The 13,054-nt window shown below is 38.8% G+C and overlaps 1 protein-coding gene across 2 annotated transcripts in view; it reads right to left on the bottom strand.

The window, feature by feature from the left end:
- Positions 1-13,054, bottom strand: part of FRS2 (fibroblast growth factor receptor substrate 2) — a 57,091-nt gene that overhangs the window by 24,623 nt on the left and 19,414 nt on the right. Inside the window, exon 1 of one of the 2 annotated variants that reach the window (XM_068401897.1) lies at positions 7,101-7,148. The exons of the other annotated variant lie outside the window; for it this stretch is intronic. The gene's annotated coding sequence lies outside the window, so the exon portion shown is untranslated. Of the gene's footprint in view, positions 1-7,100; positions 7,149-13,054 lie in introns of those variants that run through there. 2 annotated transcript variants of the gene reach the window in all.

The following is a 13,054-nucleotide window of genomic DNA, read 5'->3' as shown; positions in this document are numbered from 1 at the left end:
CATGTTTCATCATTTCCACCCCTGCACACCACGTTAAATATTGCTTGATATTTGATTACAACTGGTGTATTTAGATTTGTTTAACAGCATGTTTAACATGCAAAAATATAAGCAGCAAGGATGGAACACAATTTATAAAGCAGCCTGTTTTTCTAGATCCTTCACGAAGGATACTGATGACATAATATGTCAAAGGAAAAACATGCTTTAAGAGATACTGCATGAATTGTAGATTAAATCCTCTATTTAAAAATTCACCCCAAACAATGACAAAATTCACATTACCTTTACCAGCCCAAAATCTTCTTATGACAGCTAGCAACTCCACTCAACTTCTGTTTTCTGTTTTTCTGTTTGCCCTATGATGAGCCACACAGCATAGAACCGGCCCCTCCCTGAAGCTCATGCTAGTACACCCTTCTCTTTTAAACTCTCACAATTGGAAATACTTGAAGAAAGCACAGCCAAATCCCTACAGATACATTATGACAAGTAATTTTCTCAGCTCAGAGTTTTTGAGCACTGTTGGTGCTAACGGTTATTCTACAGCACGGAATAATTTCACCTGGATACTGTCACCTCAGAGATTAAGTACAAACTGAGAGTCTCAGGTTATACACAGACAATTTCTAAATAACTCATTACATCCTCTGCTCATTAACCAGAGTTGTCACTACAGCAAAGCAGCTTTAATTTTTCCACACAAAACAAATTTTGGATGAAAGTGGAAGTCCTACAGCCATTTAAGACAGCAAGCTGACTAATAAACAGAAGAATCAACTTACCACATAAGAAAAATGTTACTGAGTAAAATATTGATTGTTTTATTGCCATGTTATTCCTTCCAGAAGATACGTGAAGAAGGCTGAAACGGTACTGCAATCAGTCCTTTGAGTTTTGCTGGTAGCCGGATACTGCCCATTTCGTAACTGGCTAATACAACGGATTACATGGATAACCTATTTATCTGATGTGGCAAATCCTGCATCTTCAGAGTCGTGATGTAATCCATGGTGCCAAATTCTATATGATTTGAGAATCCTGGTATCCTACTTAGGCCTTAAAATAGCCCATACTTTGACCTTCTATTTATTTTGGCTAGCATATCTTCACTACCATGAAGCCAAGTTCTTTCAACTGGAAAACAAAACTTAGGTTTCTGGAACACGGGACTCCCACGTACCAGACCTCACATGCACATAAGAGATGTAGCACCAAAATAAAGCATTTGCCCTGAACTAGTAATTACTGAGTGTGGTCAGCTCCAAGAGCTTCATTCCCCCAATGGTCACAAAAAGGACCTCTTCACTTTATAATTACTTGGAAAAAAAATAAAATATTTCTGTACATCAGCAAAGTCTGACTAATTCACTTTAATGTTTGGAGACAGAACAGATGTAAGAGGTGCCAGAGCTGGAATGTTCTCCCGTGGAAACACAAAGGTTTAAAGGGATACAAGTGTTCAGCAGACCAAGAAGAAATCCCTGAGAAATACAGAAAAATGGGCACCAAACACTCTCCTTGCCTGCCCACGCATGCTGCCATCCTTCAAATCAACTCCTTTTCTTTCAGGTGTCCTGGAAAGCTCTCGCTTTGCACGGTCTAACAAACGACAACGTAACAACAATTCACCCCCAAACAGTAAACACATTTTGGGGAGATGGCATTTTAATAGTAAAGCAAGCTGAAGTAAGGTCAGACATAATCCTTGCCCTTCATCCACCTGGCAAGGATTACTAAGAAAATTAATATTGAAAGTGCCTAAGTACTACAATGATGAAAAAGCAGCAGTGCTAACAAACCATAACAGAGTTAAAAATGACAGTGAAGGAGATCCGAGAAGAAACTAAACATGCTGAGAAAGATTTTGGTGCTGCTGGCTGCAATTATGGAAAACAAACTACGAATGGTAGAGGTGAAGTTGCAGAATCTAGTTTCTAACTTCGTTTATGCTAACAGGTGGAGTTTTACCTCAAGATTTTTATTAAATGAGCATGTTGTCAGACTTATGATTAAAATACAGTACGCTCATTTTCTCTCTTTAGCCCTTTCCAAAAGAGAGAAAAAAAACACCACCCAAAACACAAAACTGGCAAAACCCAAGCTAAACTGTAAAGCCTTCTGGCTCCTATGAAAACAAAATTATTGCAACCACACACAAGCTTCAGCACACAAGCTTGCCGTTTCGGCGTGCCACCCTCAGAGACCTCTTTGAACACGCGGTGAGGAGGCTGACGCAGGATCGCACCAGGAACTCGCCCTCTCAGCAGCATTCCTCTGCTGGCACCTCCTGCTCCTCAAACTCACAGGAGGCTTTCTTTTGTTTTCTTATGCCTCCTTTTTCACACCTAGATCCTCACAACTCGATTCATTTTCCTGTATATGTTTCAGTATATTTGGATTCAAAGTGATCAGCAACTTTTTACTTTATAGAATAGAATCACAGAATCATAGAATGGTTTGGTCTTTCCATAGAATGGAATACTTCTTCCCCCTCACCCCACCTTACCTTAGTGCTGTATAAAAATACCCAATACCATTTCAAAAACAGAAAAAACAAAGAAAAGCAAATTGTTGGTTTGTTTAAATTCAGGACTGCCAACTGATCTTGAAGAGTCATTACGTAAAATTTTGAAATGGCATGTTAGTATTAATTTAATTCTCTACAGTTCTCCTTAAAGTGATCACTTCGCCTAAATTTGAGCATTTTGCTGAGTTAAACATTTGTTGGAACACTGTTCATCAGTAATTCCTTAAACATTCTCATTCTGACAGAAAAGCTCTTCTATTCACCACAATTACAGTAGATCTGAAAATTAAAAACCAACTCAAACAGCTGAGTTAGACGAGCAGAGAGAACTTCTGCCTGCTGCAGAAGAGATTGCAGCAGGCAGCAATGTTGTGCTAACACTTAAATACTTCATGATGTTTAAGACTGCTTTATGTGACACTGATCCTACACCTCTCCACTTCCCTCTAGCATGACATTCTAAGACCTGCATTCCCTTATCCCAAGGTGTAGCACCCCATATTTTGGCCTATCCTAATGCAATATAAAAGGTAATCACACATATCATGCAGGTACTAGGTTGATACAACTGTCCTATTCATTAAGTGCATACATACATATACACACAGCATTAAAGGGAGTTTCAAATCTTCACCTCAGCACTTTTCAAAAACTCTAGGTCTTTAACGAACGTGCATCTTGAACAGGAGCACACAAGCTGTTTGCTCCACCATCCCCATTAATCCTTCTGAGGATGTGGGACAGCGTTCCTTGTTGCATTCTTTAATCGCTCTCCAAATAACAATCCTCCTACTCTAAACTTCCAGACAAACAAGATTTATATTTTACTAGGTATTACTTTTAAAACAACTTACACACATGCAAATATTTTTCAATTTCTTACTAAACAAATTTCTCCAGATCCACACCACCATATTGTTTTCTGTGAATGTCTGCCAGATTAACGACATCCTTTAAAAAGAAGCAGCCAGAACATCAAACTCCAAACCACGACATTAGGTTAAACAAGCAAGCACTACTAAATTATTTTATTCTTGGAAGTTCTGAATCTCCTTTAAAATGTCCTCTGAGGAACAGCAGATACAAAAAGCATTGTTTTTACACAACAATAAAAGAGCAGAAACAGGACTGAAGTTTTAAGCATCAGTGCTATGGAAAAGGTTTTTGGATATAGGATCAAGGAGAAAGGCAAGGAGATGGGAAAATAAAGTACAAGGCTACAACAATTAAGTCAAGTAATGGGGCCTAAGAGGAAGAGAGAATCTAGCTCAATTCTTGAAAAGGATGCCTGGCTTGAAACTGTTTAAATAGTGAGTCAGTTCTCCAACATTTAACCACAGATGCCTCCTAAAACTTGAGGCCCACAGCTCTTGCCAAGTCTTCAAAGCCAGCAAAGTGCCAAATTTTGTAATTAAGTAAATGGCATTGAGTTTACATTTTGTAATATTTTAATCTCTGAAACATTGTTCATTCAAACATTTCAGGAAAGGTTAAGTTTTGCTTTTATGTTTTTGACGTGTTTTGCACACAGTCTTCTAATACTTTAATAGAAACAACACTGAAAAGCCTGCAAGGTCTGAAATGTTAAGCAGATTCAGTAAGATGTTATCAAAAACTAATACCACCACTTGGGCACAAGTCTTGCTGCTTGTTGAGCAAGTGGACGCAAGAGTGCAAGCAAATGAAACCTGTCAGAGAACAACTGTCAAATAACTTAAGAGATCAGAGAAACAAATACCACCTTGCCCTTCTGTGGGATCTTGCACTGAATTTTGTTATACCATTCTTCCTAAAAAGATAAACTAATTTTATCTTCAGCTAGTATTGTAAAATGATTGTCACAGAACCACTGGTTTCATTACAAAGTTAGCTTGAGTAACTGTTTGCTCTTTTTTACTCTTCAAGATAATGGACTGTAACATAAGAATGCACACGTGGCTTGCAAACCCAGACACATTTTAAAATTCCTCAATACCATCAGTTGTGGACCTCATGATTTGCTACTATTTACATAATTATTTCTTTCCCTGGGACACCTTTCTAAATCTGTATTACCAACTATATCGTTATTACCTGGAAGAGTATTATCTGGGGTGAGATGATTTGAGATAGTGGAAAATGAAAAAAAAAAAATCTGATTTTCTTCTTTTTTTAAGACTCACGACATTACTGAAGGTTCTTTGGGTATTTTATCGTCCCAAATTTGTAGTTTGAAAGACTGTTTCTACAATGCCCATTTTGAAGAACTGATGTTTACAATAAAATGAAGCTTCCCTCACCAAAAAAAATCATATATATTTCCGTTTAAACAAGTCCTTCCATAACATTCCTTCCATTAACAAGTTTGACTAGGTGTCATTTAGAAAATAATTTCTGTGGAAGGTTTTCAGGACTAAACTGTCGACTTTGTGTGTCACATGACATTTATAAGCATTGGTACCTTCAACTACACAGAAAAGTGATGTTCACCTTGCTGTACTGAAATTATTACCTGTTACCTTAAGAAGCAGATAATCTTTAAGGATAAAAATAACCTTTCTGGATTCTCATCTTGATAGCACATGCATGTTTTCTAATCAACAACCATGATGCCTGAATATGTGCAGCACATGCTCTCACATAGCAGTCATATCTAAAATTGGGATTCATAAATACATATGAAGACTCACCACCTATAATCCTCTCTGAATGAGCAAAAGAGTGACACAACTCCGTTAAATAAAAAAACCTAAATGAAAGGCCTAAGAAGTGCACTGAACTTTCCTGGTGCTGGGACAGTAGCCGTAAGTTTCAGCCTAAGACAAACCTCACACCCCCCCTGCCACCTCTCCTTGGCTATGGGGAATTCTGAGTACTGTACAGTGTCAAATATTACCTGAAATACTGTAGTCCTCAAAGCCTTCATATAGATTTTTTTGTTTCTCTACCGACTGCATCTGTGGTAATCTCTACATACGAGTTCACGCTGGCTTTATAATTCCGTGTTATTTTATGAGTGAATATTATATACTGCAAACTTCTGCAACTTCTAGATATTAAGAATGAGGTCGATGTAGTTTGAAATACCACACTAAGACTTCAAATACTCTTGGGTATGGAAAATAAGCTGATTTGGTTTATAGCTAGCATGGACAAGCTTGTCCTTGCCCATCCATTTTGCTAGCATCTGATGGCTATATTGAATGCTTATTTGATCTCATAAAGGATTAATTCTAGAGACTGCTGAAGGTGCCAAGACTTTATTATCATTACTAGCCATGACTACATCAAAGCAGCACCCATAGCACCCTTTGAAATTGGTATCAATTCCACAACAGGGTCTTGTCTTTACTTGGAACTAAAGCCTCCAAAATTTACCCTCCACAGCTACACAATTTTTTTTTTTTTTCTGATGAACTTCCACAGTGGAAAACACATACATTGAAGGCGGGGGGACACACCCACCAACATGCATGCTCCTAGGGTACACTACATTAATTCTTCATATTTGTATTATACTCTCTTTCATCAGTAACCCTACCCAAACAGATCACACTCATTATTCTGTGCCAGCTGTGCTATTTAATGGATATTGAATTAGTACCACTTGGTAGAGTACATGAGCTTAAAATGTACAAACAGTAGCTCTTCTGTTACATTTTTTATTATTAAACTTCAAAAAAGGCCTTGCAAACAAGAAACCAAAATAAACGTACTAGTGATGCTCTGAAAGCCCTGCACACCTCCATGGGAGCTGCCAATTCTGAAGTACTCTTAACATTAACTGCTTTATTGGCTAAAGCAGACAAGTTGTCTCCTTTATGAAGGGTCCCTATTCACACGCCAGGCACCGCATCTCCTAAACCAGTATTCCTCAAACTGAGTCCACAAGCTCAAGGCTCATTTCACCTTCCCATTCCTCCTCCTCGCCCCTCCAGTTTGAGCAGCACTTTGCATGAGGCGATGGAGAATCGCAAGGGTGCCAGGGGAGCAGAGGGGAGAGGTGACTGCCGAAATCAGGCAGGGGTCATGCAGCAGTAGCATGGAGGGACAGGCAGGCAGCGCAGAGAGCAGGACGGCAGGGCTGCTTAGAAACACATGCAGCCACCTTTCAGGAGGTCACACTCCTGCTGTCCAGAGGCTGCACAATAACTCAAGTTGGAGGTACAGCGATGGGCTCTCCTGCTGCTCCTGGCCACAGGTGAGCTCTGGCTCTCATCGGTCTCCATGGTGAGCTGCTTCATGGAGCAAGGCCAGCAGAAAACATGTTTTTGGAAGGTTACGTTTCAGCCAGTTTAGCTTCCTGAGCTGCCTCCCTGCTGGCCTAGTGACAGAGCTGGCACAACTGAGAGAAGGCAGGAATGTGCAGGGGGGGACAGGACTACAGCTAGCTGAGTGCTTAGCTCAGCTGGGACTTCAAGCCATACCCAGATCACAGCTTCGTTAGCACAACTTGACCAGAGATAAACTGACTTATGTTCCTCCTCCAGCTAATATGCACATCTCCACCTAAATGTATACAAAATATCATTTATTGCTACTGAGAAATAAAATACAAACAAAAAACATAATAAGAAAGCCCCATACCCACCTGAATTTCAGCCATCTCAGGTTTTCTAGAAATGTTTCTTCAGTTACCCATCACTTCCAAGCAGCAGTATGTCACTCATAACTGATCTGGGTTAAAAACAATCATTCTTTTCCTTGCTCAGCTATTTTTTAATCTGGACCAGCTTCCTGATCAGGTTCACCATATGAACACCTAAACACAAATAAGGGGGGGGCACTGTTTATATCAACAGCACCATAAAGAGAAATGCTCTTTGAAACTACACCCACAGATACACCTTTGTAGTTACTCTATTCTGTGCTGCAGTTAATAATCAATCACACCTTATTGTCAATGAAAAGTCACAGAAAACCTGAAAGAAAGGACAGAACAGAGAAGAATTCAGATTTATGCAGCTTTTTTTAACAGAAACATTTAAAAAGTTAAGATTCTGACCCATCCACAGAATCACAGAATCAATCAGGTTGGAAGAGACCTCTGGGATCATCGAGTCCAACCACTGCACTGACACTACCATGTCAACCAGACCATGGCACTAAGTGCCATGTCCAGTCTTTTCTTAAACACATCAAGAGATGTTGACTCCACCACATCCCTGGGCAGCCCGTTCCAATGTCTAAGACGACATTCTTCTGAGAAGAAATTCTTCCTAATGTCCAACCACTGTCCACAGAGAGGATTTGTTTTTACTAGTTATCATAACAAAATACAGCAATTTAAAAGTAATTTCTGAGGAGCTACTTCATACATATTTCATTAGCTGAACACTTGTGCCACCTGAAACCCCTGTATGGTGTTTTATTCTCTGAAGAAATACAGTAATCATTTTTGAGGCACTCTCTTGTGTTTGAGAGATGTGGGATATTGCCAGATACCTGAGCTGTTCTATCCTAAGCAAGTAAATTCATTACAAATGGATTAAGATGGGATTTCCAGGTTTAGAAGTTACAGTTTAATAAATATTTACACCCAAAAATCATTGGTCAAATAGGAAAAAAAAGTTTACATTTCAAGATGAGAGAACTTAATACAACCTTTGAGAACTGAAAAAAAAATGTTTTTAAAAACCATTAAGTACAAAAACCACAAAATAATTAAACATATAATAAATACATGGTAATTAATGTCTATAATAAGCTGACAAGAAAACTGGTAGAGCTTTGATGTCTTGAGTATCTCCAAAATCAAGGTCAGAAAACTTTTTGGAATACATTATTTAGGTAGAACGTTAACTGCTTTCAATTCAAGAGTAAATGGGCAAGATGTAGTATCTTATCAGAACACAAAGGAGTCAAGACTAGGTTCCTCCATTCTAGCCTTAAGCAACTTATGACTAAGAATAAATGTTGCCATTAAAAAAACCCAACCAAACAAAAAACAACAACCCTTTCTCCAATATTTCAAGATTTTCAAAAGCAGTTTTAGAATAAAAACTACATTTGAACTTGGTGTTGAAATATATTCCTGCCAAGGACCACATTTTAGCATATCACCACGTTACGTACAAGACTGACGTAAATTACAGAAGTGATAACTGATTAGCTTAAAACATGGAACAGTGGAAATAACATCAATGAACACACAGGGTGTGAAAGTATGTGCATCTTTGGGTAGAAAAATCAAAATATTTGCTATGTAACAAAGCTACCAAGTCTGAAGTGTAAACTTTAAGGTTTCATTAACATAACCGGTACTTTTGATCTAGTATCCTTGATAATGAGTTTCACCTACTCAATAAAGAAAAAAAACCTCGCTGTACTGTATAAGAGGAGGTTTTCCAGAAGCACACAGTTCAGGTAACAATTTTATATGATAATTGATTCACAAAGCACGATTACTAAATGTAGTGTTCCTTCCTTTTCTGTCTACCTCAATTTTTTTTTTTTTTCCATCCTTCCTATACCATTCCACCTCCTGCCACAGAGACTTCTACTGGGAAATATCCTGAAAATAACAATTAGCCCTTTTGTACCAACTTTGGGGTTTAGGAAACCAGTAGGGTGATGAGTATCAATGACCACACTGCCAATTATTCCATCCAGTGGAGATGGCCAGTCAGATGAAGCCAGACAAGTACCCCAGCTGACAGGACCAGAGGCGACTAAGGCCAGGACCTTTGGTTTCCAGGACATTTGGAAAAGCCTCTGTACATCTCACTGACTGTCTTTCCTACATTGGCCTGACCTTTTCTTTCTGTTACAGTCTTCATTTCACTTCCTTGCTCCTTCGCCTCTCACCACACCTCATCCCAGCTATCTGCCTCTCATTCAATTTTCATTGCTCAGCTCATCCCCAGTCCATACCCAGGACCTTGCTACCACCATGGCTGTCAATCTACAATCACTTAGGTAATACATGTATTTTTCTTATTTAGCATGCCTGTCTTATCCATTTAGACTATAAACTCTAAAAAACAGTTGGTAATTCCTGCCCTAATATTTATACTGCAGCTACCACCAGAGAGATGTAATTTCAATTGACCATTACACACACACTGTAATAGACATGAAAACTGTAAGTCCAGCCACAATTCCTTGGCAGCAACACCCCTACCAGTCTGAACTGGCCTCCCCATTTCATGGCACAGCTATCTTGTTGTTTTTGTCTGTTCCCGTGCAGTGAAAATACTCTCCATCCAAGAACTGGCAACAAGCAGACCCATTTAAATTATGTTAAAACACTGTTATGCTTATCATACAATTTAAGTGCCTTGCACTTCACCCTTTAGTACAAGTTATGAGTTTTTACGTGCAATTCTATACTTACAGAGGTATTACTTGATATCGTACTGCTTATAACCCTTCAAACCCATAACTGTAAAGACATCAAACATACAACTGATGGACACAGGCTTGGAAAGCGGAAAGCGTACAACTTGTCAATAAACTTGACTTAGACGAAGCTTCCTAAGGAACTCCAGCTATACCTTACTTACACTCAGCACACAGTGCTGACAAACCCACTTTTAAATTTTTATGTTTAAAACCTTTGTCTGCAATAGCACAAGAGACAAGGGAAGAAAAAGTAATGGTGGAAGACCTTGAAATAAAGACATTCTCAAGACATGCTGTTCCAAAAGTAGTTTACTTTTCCTACAGGAACTGTATTCTTAGGGATAATACAACTAGTGAGTCCAAAGGTCCATATATAGGAGGCTCAATCATGTGAGATTAAAATCTTTTCCACAACCATTTTTAGAGCTTTGGTCATATATACTAAGGCAAAAAGGGTACCTTGTTGAAGTCTCCCACCATTCCCTTACAATCTGAAGGCTATACAAGGGAAAGTCTATGTGGTAAGGAGAAAAGATGGGTCAGGAGAACATTTACCCATCAAACATTTCAAAAAACTATTACTGCATGGCAAATGAAGTTGAGCATATATCAGTATGGATTACACCGTAAACAATCAGTGATAACTTCAATGAATAAACAGTCATTAGGATGGTGCAACTTATTTCTACCAAATGCACAAAAATTATCTCATCAATCTGCCCAAGTGGCCCAACAATCTCGTAATTTTGGATATTGGCATGTTTTGGAAACACATCAGCAAGTATGCCTGACTGCTTCAAAGAACTTTGGTCATTAGTTGGATTGAAACATCCATGAATTACCTAGTCGCAAAATGCACAGAATTATCCAAGTTAACAGCCCCTAATGCAAAAAGTTCAATCTTCACCAAAGCTCCACAATAAACAGGCAGAAGGACCGCGCTCTCGTGAGACCCCACTCGGAGTACTGTGTCCAGCTCTGGGGCCCCTAAGAGAAGAAGGACATGGAGCTGTTGGAGCAAGTCCAGAGGAGGGCCACGAAGATGATCAGAGGGCTGGAGCACCTCTCCTATGAAGACATGCTGAGAGAGTTGGGGCTCTTCAGCCTGGAGAAGAGAAGGCTCTGGGGAGACCTTCTAGCAGCCTTCCAGTATCTGAAGGGGGCCTACAGGAAAGCTGGAGAGGGAACTTTTACAAGGGCAAGTAGTGATAGGACAAGGAGTAATGGTTTTAAAGTAAAAGAGGATAGATTTAGATGAGATATTAGGAAGAAATTCTTTACTGTGAGGGTGGTGAGACACTGGAACAGGTTGCCCGAGAAGTTGTGGATGCCCCCTCCCTGGCAGTGTTTAAGGCCAGATTGGACGAGGCTTTGAGCAACCTGGTCTAGTGGAAAGGTGTCCCTGCCCATGGCAGGGTGGCTGGAACTAAATGATCTTTAAGGACCCTTACAACCAAAACCATTCTATGATTCTATGATAAGGACATGATCATTTGTACCCATTGGCACAGTAATACAGACACAGCTAGTTCCTGAGCATGCTGTTTCTCCTTTCTAAAGCTCTACTATACACAAGAACATCCCAGTTACCCCGTGTGACTGGTTTTAAGCAGGGTGGATTTTACATGTGTTCTCACAACACACAAATATAGCATTTGCTCCACTAACTCTGAAATAGGTTGCCAGTCTTCAATTTGTGAAAAGGAACAGTCTCTTTGAGTTTTCCAGAAACTTTAAGGCACCAACTCTCTGCCAGTGCCTCCATCTCTCCACTGCTATTGCTGTCTGTGCCAGCTAGATAAATCACACTACTTGTAAAAATAAACACAGATTCTCAAAAAGTTGTAACAGATCTATGAGGACTAACACAAAGATTATCATTTCACATTGAGTTAACAGACAAACACCTCCCTCAAATGACCACCAAAAAGAGTCAAACAAATTAAGGATAGCACAGGCATGTATATCACACTCTGTACATTTCCAAGTCATTCCTTAAAAGCCACATCTTCAGTTACAGAAACTGATGCTTTCAAATTCAAAATATTTAAGTGTTCTTGCTTATTTAGCCTATCCAGAAAAAAGACAGCAGTATGAATAGCAAAAGCAGATGTTACTAACAATATGTAATTAACATCACAAGCTTCCTACTGATTCAGTGCAACCCCAGAAACCTGGGGTTTCTGCTGTTTTCACACAACAGGGACAGATAGGACACTTCTGGGGAGAACAGAGAAAAAAATTCCTGTGAACAGCTGTGTCTAAAACCACCCCTCACAGCCAGTAAAGCTACAAGTTAGCGTTAAGAATTTAAGTTTCATGTAATAATCTTTCCATCATTCTGAACTTAACAGTGAGAAGAAATCCCAAATAATTTTGCATCTTAATTTATTCTGCACATCAAAGGAAGAGCACTAATCTAAGCAGACAGAACAGGAGAAGGCTGAAATAACCAAAAGCACAATTATTTTCTAGGTAGCAACAGGTATTTATACTGAAAAGGAAATGTTAAGGTTAAGGTTAAAGAAAACAGGTGCTTTTTCTACTCTTATAAGCAGATGCTCATGTTAATAAGGGTCACATTTTATGTCAAAGACTTTAACATTACAGGCAGACAGCTTTCAAAACAGTTGAAACTGTGAAAGCTCTTTTAACCATATACTCAAGATTAAAGCTAAACTTTTAAAAGTTTTGAGTTTCTCTTAAATATTCTCTTTCACAATTTAAAAAAAACCACACTACACTAATTGTGTCCCGGTGGCCATATTTAAGTATGTGTGGTACAGGAATGACTGGGAGGTAGGGAGAAAGATGTAAAACATCCTATTTACAGAAGAAATTCAGTTGTATTCTATTCATATATCATTTCCATTACAAGTAGTACCTATGTACTTTAACCAGAGCATTTGATATTAGTTACATAAAGGGAATAACTAAAATGACTGTACACCTTTAAAAAAAAAAGCCAAAACGGTGAATATTGATAATCAAAACAGTTGTGTAACACTCACTAAAGGCCATTCTAAATATTGCAGATTAAATATTGGGCTACTCCATAAACTTTTACACTGCCAACCCCTGCTTGCTTCCCTGGAAAAAAAAATTAAAATAATTTCTTACTACTGTTGTGAAATCGCAGAGAAGTCCAAATGATTCAATACTAATATTTACATATTTATGTCTCACTCAACTTGTTCTTTA

The sequence above is a fragment of the Nyctibius grandis genome, chromosome 5 (genome assembly GCF_013368605.1).
Source record: "Nyctibius grandis isolate bNycGra1 chromosome 5, bNycGra1.pri, whole genome shotgun sequence".
NCBI classification, from domain to species: domain Eukaryota; kingdom Metazoa; phylum Chordata; class Aves; order Nyctibiiformes; family Nyctibiidae; genus Nyctibius; species Nyctibius grandis.
This window is presented reverse-complemented; position numbering and strand designations above follow the sequence as displayed.